The 7380-nt window shown below is 46.5% G+C and overlaps 1 pseudogene; it reads left to right on the top strand.

The window, feature by feature from the left end:
- The first annotated feature begins 559 nt into the window (after positions 1-559).
- LOC121101075 lies at positions 560-3433 on the top strand (annotated as a pseudogene).
- Positions 3434-7380: the final 3947 nt, after the last annotated feature.

Raw genomic sequence — 7380 nt, 5'->3', positions numbered from 1 at the left:
GCAGGCTGAAGTCTGAACAACCAACATCTCTAGCACTAAGATGGACTCCTAGAGATTGCACAGAGAATGCATGATCACCAGTGAGGGTTGGTATGTGTTCAGTACATGATCATGGGAAGGGAGGGGGACATGTCTGATGTAGTCTTCTTGGCATTCTGTTCCTATCAAGGCTTTTCTGGTCCAGTCATTGCAAAATGTCTTTGTCAATATCTGAAGAAAGAGTGATAAGAAATAAGCACAATGGGTTTCAGTTAGAGATGAAGTAAGTGGTCTTCTCTATTTCCTCTTTTAACTGTTGGGGGCTATAGTTGAGCAAGAGGTCTCACTGACACAGTTACTATAAAGGACAGCCGAGTCAAAGCAGTGCTCAGAATACTCTGATGTGTACAGACTTATGGCATTGGCTAGTTGATTGTGGTGTCCCTAGAAGTGAAACAGACGGGAAGCCTGCGAAATTCTCACTTGATCTGTATAAGCAGAAAAGTTCTAGGTGAAATGAACAAAGTCTAACCTCACTTGTCGGAACGGAAAGTCAAGACTCCTCAGTCCATTCTGAGACATGCATCAGTTTGCAGACCTAGAATCCCGTGGAATGAAGGAAGGCCAGGCCCCCTTGAGGAGAGACTCTGGTAACCTATCAAACATATACCATTCATCTTTCTCCTAGCCTTCCCCAAAGGGACCTACAGTTATGTATTTATCAGGGTAACCATGCACTGGGGAAAAGGAAATAATCAGACCTGTTAGGGACTATTGGACACTGTCCCTGAACTGACACTGGTTCCAGGAGACCCTAAATTTCACCACAGTCCTCCAGTCAGAGTAGGGGCTTATGGAAGTCAGGTGTGTGATGGAGTCTGCCTCGTATTTGTTCCACAGGTCCTCAAACCCATCCTATGGTTATTTTCCTAAACTCTGGAATGCACAATAGGCATACTCAGCAGCTGGCAGAATTCATCCTCATGTTCGTTCCCTGACCTATAGAATGAGGGCTATTGTGGTGGGAAAGGCCAAGTGGAAGTCACTAGAACTTCCTCCACCCAGGAAAATAGTAAACCTAAAGCAATACCACATTCCTAGAGACATTGCAGAGATTAATGCTATCATCAAGGACTAGAAGGATGCAAGGATGGAGATTCCCACCACATCCCCATTCAACTCTCCTATCTGGCCTGTGCTGAAGACAACTGAGCTTGGAGCATGCCAGTGGATTTCTGTAAGTTTAGCCAGGTATTAATTCTAATTGCAGCTGCTGTACCAGATGTGGTTTACTTGCTTGTGCAAATTAACACATTGCCTGGTATCTGATATGTGGCTATTGACCATGCAAATGCTTTTATCTCCATCCTTTATCTTCATAAAAACCACCAGAACATTTGCTTTCAGCTGGCCAGGCTGTCAATACACCTTCACTGTCTTACTTCTGGGGTGTATCAGCTCTCCAGACCTATGTCATTATTTGGTCCACAAGGACCTTGATCACCTTTCCCTTCCACGAGATATCACATTGATAAATTACACAGGTGATATTGTGCTGATTGGAACTATTGAGCAAGAACAGTTCCAAGAATAGAGCAAGAACTCCTCTAGACATATTGGTAGGACAGTTGCTTGTCAGAGCGTGGGAAATAAATCCAACAAAATTCAGTGGCTTTCTACGGCAGTGAAATTTCTAGGAGCCCAGTGGTGCAGGGCATGTTGAGAATTCCTTCTAAGGTGAAGTATAAGTTGTTGCCTCTGGCCCTTTCCACAACCAAAAAAGATGCCTAGTGTGCCTCTTTAGATTTGTAGGCAACATATTCCACATCTGGGTGTGTTACTCCAGCCCATTTACTGAGTGACCCAACAAAGCTGCGAGTTTGGAGTGGGGCCCAGAACAAAAGAAGGCTCTGCTATAGGTTCCAGGCTGCTGCACAAGCTGCTCTGCCACTGGGGCCATGTGATCTGACAGATCCAATGGTGCTTGGAGTGGCAGTGGCAGAGAAGGATGCTGTTTGGAGCATTTGATGGGTGAACTGCAGCCATTAGGATTTTGGAGCAAAGCCTTGCCAGTCAATCTCTCCAAATAATTACTCACTCATCTTTACTTTATTTTTAGAGGGGTTTGGGAGGGGCAGAGGGAGAGGGAGAGAGAGAATCTGAAGCAGGCTCCATGCCCAGCATGGAACCTGACTTCGGACAGTACTTGAAAGACAGGTAATGGTGCGAAAGCAAAAATTGATTTATTTGGGAAACTGGCAGCCTGGGAAGATGGTAGATTAACATCCCAAAGACTGTCTTCCCTGTGCAGGGGAACCAATGGAAAGCGTGAGAAATTGGGGAGAGGGCTACATGCAGGAGAAGTTGATGCTCAACAGTTAATCATTTGTGTTTGCAAGGCTTCCAGATTCCTCTGCTCTGCCAATAATCAAGGCTGGCAGGTGTCTCTCAGTAAAGGATACCCCAGCAGCTCAATGAGCTGTGTCCTAGCAAGGCACTCCAGACTCTTCCCTTGTACCAGGAATGCAGACTCTCCCAGATGTCTGTTACTGAAGACCCCCTGGTCATGGTGGCTGTTTTCAAGCGCAGTAAGGCCTTATCTTCTGGAAAGTCTGGTCCTTTGTTCCTCAAGGCCAGGGGTCTGTAGGATCTCAAGGGAAGTAGGTTAGTTTTGCTACAAACTATGGGATTTAGATCAGCAAGCAAGGAATGCATAGATTGAAGCAAATTAATGCTTAAAGGTGGTCGGAGTAATGTTACAATATTATTTGCCTTCCTTGGATGCAATGCTTCTGCCAAAACTATTATCCCTGGACTTACAGAGTGCCTTATCCATCACCAAGGTATTCCACACAGCATTGCTTCTGATCAAGGGAATCGTTTCATGGGAAGTGGAATAAATCAATTTTCTGGTCTTACTATTCCCACCATCTTGAAGCAGCTGGCTTGATAGAACTGTGGGATGGCATTTTGAAGACTCAGTTACAGCGCTGACTGGGTGGCAATACCTTTCAAGGCTGGGGCAGGATTCCTCAAGAGGCCGTACATTCTCTGATTCAGCATTCAATAGATGGTGCTGTTTCTCCCATAGCCAGGATTCATGGGTCCAGGAATCAGGGGGTGGAAATGGGAATAACGGCACCATTGTTACACCTAGAGATGCACTAGCAAAAGTTTTCTTCCTGTTCCTGTAAGCTTGTGTTCTATGGGTCTAGAGGACTTGGTTCCAATGGGAGGGATGATTCGCCATCCCTCACCATCACAAAAAATGATACCATTGAATGGGAAATTAAGATTGCTGCCAGGCTGTATTGGGTTCCTCATGTCTCTGAGTCGACAGGTAAAGAAAGTAGTTGCTTTGCTACCAAGGGGACTGTACTCCAAAATGAAGCTGAGGAAGAGTCTGGAACACGGCACATCCCTTAGAACATCTCTTACTACTACAATGCCCTGAGATTAAGGTCTTTGAAAAACTACAACAGTCTAGGCAGGACTGCTAATGGTCCATACCCTTCAGGAATGGAAGTTTGGGTCACCCTACAAGGAAAAGAACCACAACCTGTTGAAGAGCTTGCTGAGGGCAAAGGGAATACGGAGTGGAAGAAGGTAGACAGGAATACTAGCTACGGCCATATTACCAGTTACAGAATTGAGGATGGTAATTATCATGAGAATTTCCTCCTTATTTTGTTATGAATATATTCGTGTTTATGTACAAATATAATTATTTTCTTCCCTTTCCCATCCCCTTATCATGTAGTGTAAGATATATTGACTTTGCACCATATTATTTAAGTATTAACTTTGTATCACAGTATTTAAGTTATTGGATATCAAGGAGAAAAATGCCCAAGAAAATAGTGCTCTCATGAGCAGCAACTGGAAATCGGGAGCAGTCAATAGTTTATGAGGAAGAGGGAGCAAGGGAAGAGGAGGGGAATAAGATAGGTTTTAAACATTTCTAGGACTGAAGTGCCATAGGTACTGTAGGTGGGAATATCTACCCAGCAGTTGAAAATATAACAATCTTGGGGAGGGTTTGAGACTGGAGATTTAAATGTGCGAGCGAATCACACAGAGGCACCATTTGGGAGTTTTTGAAGGGAACAGATCTGAATTTTAAATTCACAGACGCTAGACTGGAAGGAGCATTGGATGTTTCTCTTGTTTCCACTCCTGACCCACATAGAACCATGTACTCTTTAGTCTCTCTCTTGCGATGAACCCCCAGTCTCCTAATAAGCAATATATGTACAGGGATTAGTTGACACAGGTGTAAGCATGCTCTCTCAAGTTTGAGCGAGAAGCATGAGTCAGGTGTCCGAGAAATGGAGGACTTGCACTTCTGTTGATTGCTGACTTCGATTTATGACACATTCCAGAAATAAAGCTGAAATCCAAGGTCTTTAATCACTCACCTTGCCAGGCTTGCTGTATGAAGCTTTGTGTGCAGATTGCTTTATGATTTCAAAGTATTTTTTTTCAGCTTTAGATCTTCTTTGACATAACTGCACACCAGCCTGAAGGCTATCTGTAACAGCAAATCTTTGGGAGATAGGAACATCTTGTTGGGGTTGGTGTGCCAGGCAAACACTATTATTTAATCTCATGGCGTGCAGGCATTAAGATATGCCCAAGCAATCAAATATACTTTAAAACAGTTTCAAATTTTTTTCTCTCTAGCTCTGTGTACCATGTATGTATGTATGTATCTATTTCAATAAGAGGGTCCATTATATAATTCAATGTTAAGTGGGAAAGTATAAAAGTTTTAAAAATTTCAGCTTTCTCTCAGAAATTAAGTACTTAAAAAGTATTTAATGTATACAGAAAATAAAGCAGCATTTTGTCCCTTTAGTTTAAGTGGTGCTCATCTCTTTGGGAATTTTGCCATCATCATACTTCAGGGTTCCGGTATTTCCCCCCAAATCCTTTCTGATGCTCACTCTCCCTCCACCTTCTGTCCCCTATGCTGGTCCCTGTGCTCCTTCAGCTTTGTGTCTCAGTTGTGACCCACACTTGGGCCCTCTCCAGGCCATCTTCTATCAGTCTCCCATTTCAGACTTAACTCTTGACTCTGTTCTCTTGATCACAGTAGGACTCTATAGTAGGGGGCATGCTTTCTAGGGACCTCCACTGGCTGGGACCCCATACCCTCTGCCCCATGGAAGGGGATTAGAGTATATGTCTCAGGTTCCAGGTGGTTTCCTCCTAAGTGGCTACACACCATGTGTAAGGGGGCAGGGTGTGGTGGGAAAGAAGGGGGACTTGCACCTGTAGCTGAAGGCCCTGCCAGCTTGGGTGGCCAAGACCAAGGCAGGGCTCATAATGCTGAACTGGCAGACCAATCCCACGTGTGCCCCTACTGCTATTCCTCACACTGAACAGCCCCTCCTCACATTGTGCTCACCTGACTACCCAGTTCCCAGCATCAGAATGAAGCGTTCCAGTTATGTAGAGCTCAAGGTTCTTGACAGTACTGCCCCAGGTGTGTGCTTTTCCCATGGGACTCAGAGGTGGGTTCCTCCTCACTAAAGTTCTCTGGAAATGGAGCAGTGCTTCTGGTGTCCTGCCCAGATTCCCTTGTATTGACACCTCCAGCCTCTGCCTCATGTTCCAGCTGTATGCTTCCTTCCTACAGGCCGGGCCTGCCTCCTTCAGAGAAGGACGTCTGCCCTTGGGCACTGGGGCAGCTTTGCTCAGAAGCTCTGAGAGCACAGGGGTCTGGTCACTGACATACCCCAGGGCAGCCACAGGGAGGGATGAGAGCAGGAAAGGAAAGCCCAGCTCCCTGCCCTGCCTCTAGGAGGGACTCTCCCAGGAGCCCCCTGAGAATGAGGCTGAGGCTGGGATTCTGCAGAATCCCTCCCCATCTTCCTTCCTCACTCTATGATGATTCTCTCCTGAAAACACTTTTGAAATGTTACTTGCACAGGAATCCTTATCCAGGGTCTGCTTCTGGAAACCAACCATAAACAGGGGTTGCCACGGGCTTCTGGAGAGCCCTGAGAACATTCTGCCTTGCAAGGTAGCCTGTGGTCCATTGCAACAGGAAATTGCAGCTTCCTGCTGCTTCTGGAAGTCCGGTGGTGACCTGACATTCCACACATCTTATCTCTGTGGGACCTGAGGGGGCAGTGCTGGGACATGTTTCATGCTAATGCCCTGGTCTCAGAGCACAGGGTGCTGGGAAGGACACTTGAACTTAAATTTGGGTGTCACAGTCAATCCTGTGCATACAGCCTCATGTGGGAAGCTTGCCCAGCCTGCCTTTCTGCATCCCCTCTCTCTTCCCTGCTCTGCATTGTTGATCCTGGTGATGGTCAGGGATGTTCTCCACCTTCCTGGAGCTCAGGGAGGAGCCAGTGGCTTCCTGGTTAAGGCCATGATGGATTATGAAGTTTTAAGCACAGTGTGGACCAAGCCCTAGCCAGTCAGTCCAGCTTTTCCTTCCAAACTTTGGACCTGAGCCTGACCCCACCAATGACTGCTCCTCGGGGAACTGGTTACCCATAAGACCCTGACAATGCAGGGTTTCACTGGGGTGACCTAATGCATGGAGAGCTATCCATTAGTCACTCGCAGCCCTTCCTGGTCCTTGTCTTCTTCTGACTGGGGACCCTGTTCCCACTACTGCCTGAAATCTGTTCCCTGTACTTACTTTACAATCCCTGCTAGCCAGGTCCACATCCACCACAGGTCCTGGCTCTGTGCATCTGCTTACTCCTAGAACCCGAAACACGTGTACTGCTTCTCAGAGGTACATCCAGATGGGATTGGTGGAGCAGACCCCACCTCAGGACCTGGACATCCCTACTAACCTGGGCCCTGACTGGGCCTACATGGCTGGAAGTACCACCCATACAAGTCTCAAATGGAGGTAACCCCCCCACCCCAAGTGCACACACTCTGCTGTTCTTTGGGCAGCAGAGGCAGAAGCTCTGGCGATATCTAGATTTCTGGGGCTTCAGAGTGATCCCACCCAGGACCTCTGCTGTCAGGTTCCAAATGTGGGAACCTGAGTCTTCGCAAATATGGATCTGGAGGATGCCTCCAGACTCATTCATATAAGGTCCTGGTCCAGCTAAAGCAGACCCAGAAACTCAGCTGAGAGACTGGACAGAAGATATTTCAGGCTGTGCGGGACCCTTCTTTGTTGATGTTGTTTTTGCAATCCTTTTAAAATAAGAAAACCCTCTTAGCTCCCGGGCATACCAAATGAATATGAATTTGGCCCAGGGGTCATAGATTACCAACCCCCCCCTCCCTTGATCTTAGACTGACAACCTAGAAGGATGAGGAAAGGGGAAGGCACTGACATTGAGAGGATGGGTGCTTTTCCGAGTAAAAGTAAACCTCTCAGAAGAAAACAGGTCATCAAATTTTACCAGCATAAACTTG

Source organism: Ursus maritimus, unplaced genomic scaffold, assembly GCF_017311325.1.
Source record: "Ursus maritimus isolate PB19 unplaced genomic scaffold, ASM1731132v1 scaffold_6, whole genome shotgun sequence".
NCBI lineage: Eukaryota > Metazoa > Chordata > Mammalia > Carnivora > Ursidae > Ursus > Ursus maritimus.
The sequence above is the reverse complement of the archived record's forward strand: the minus strand, read 5'-3'. Positions and strand labels throughout refer to the sequence as shown.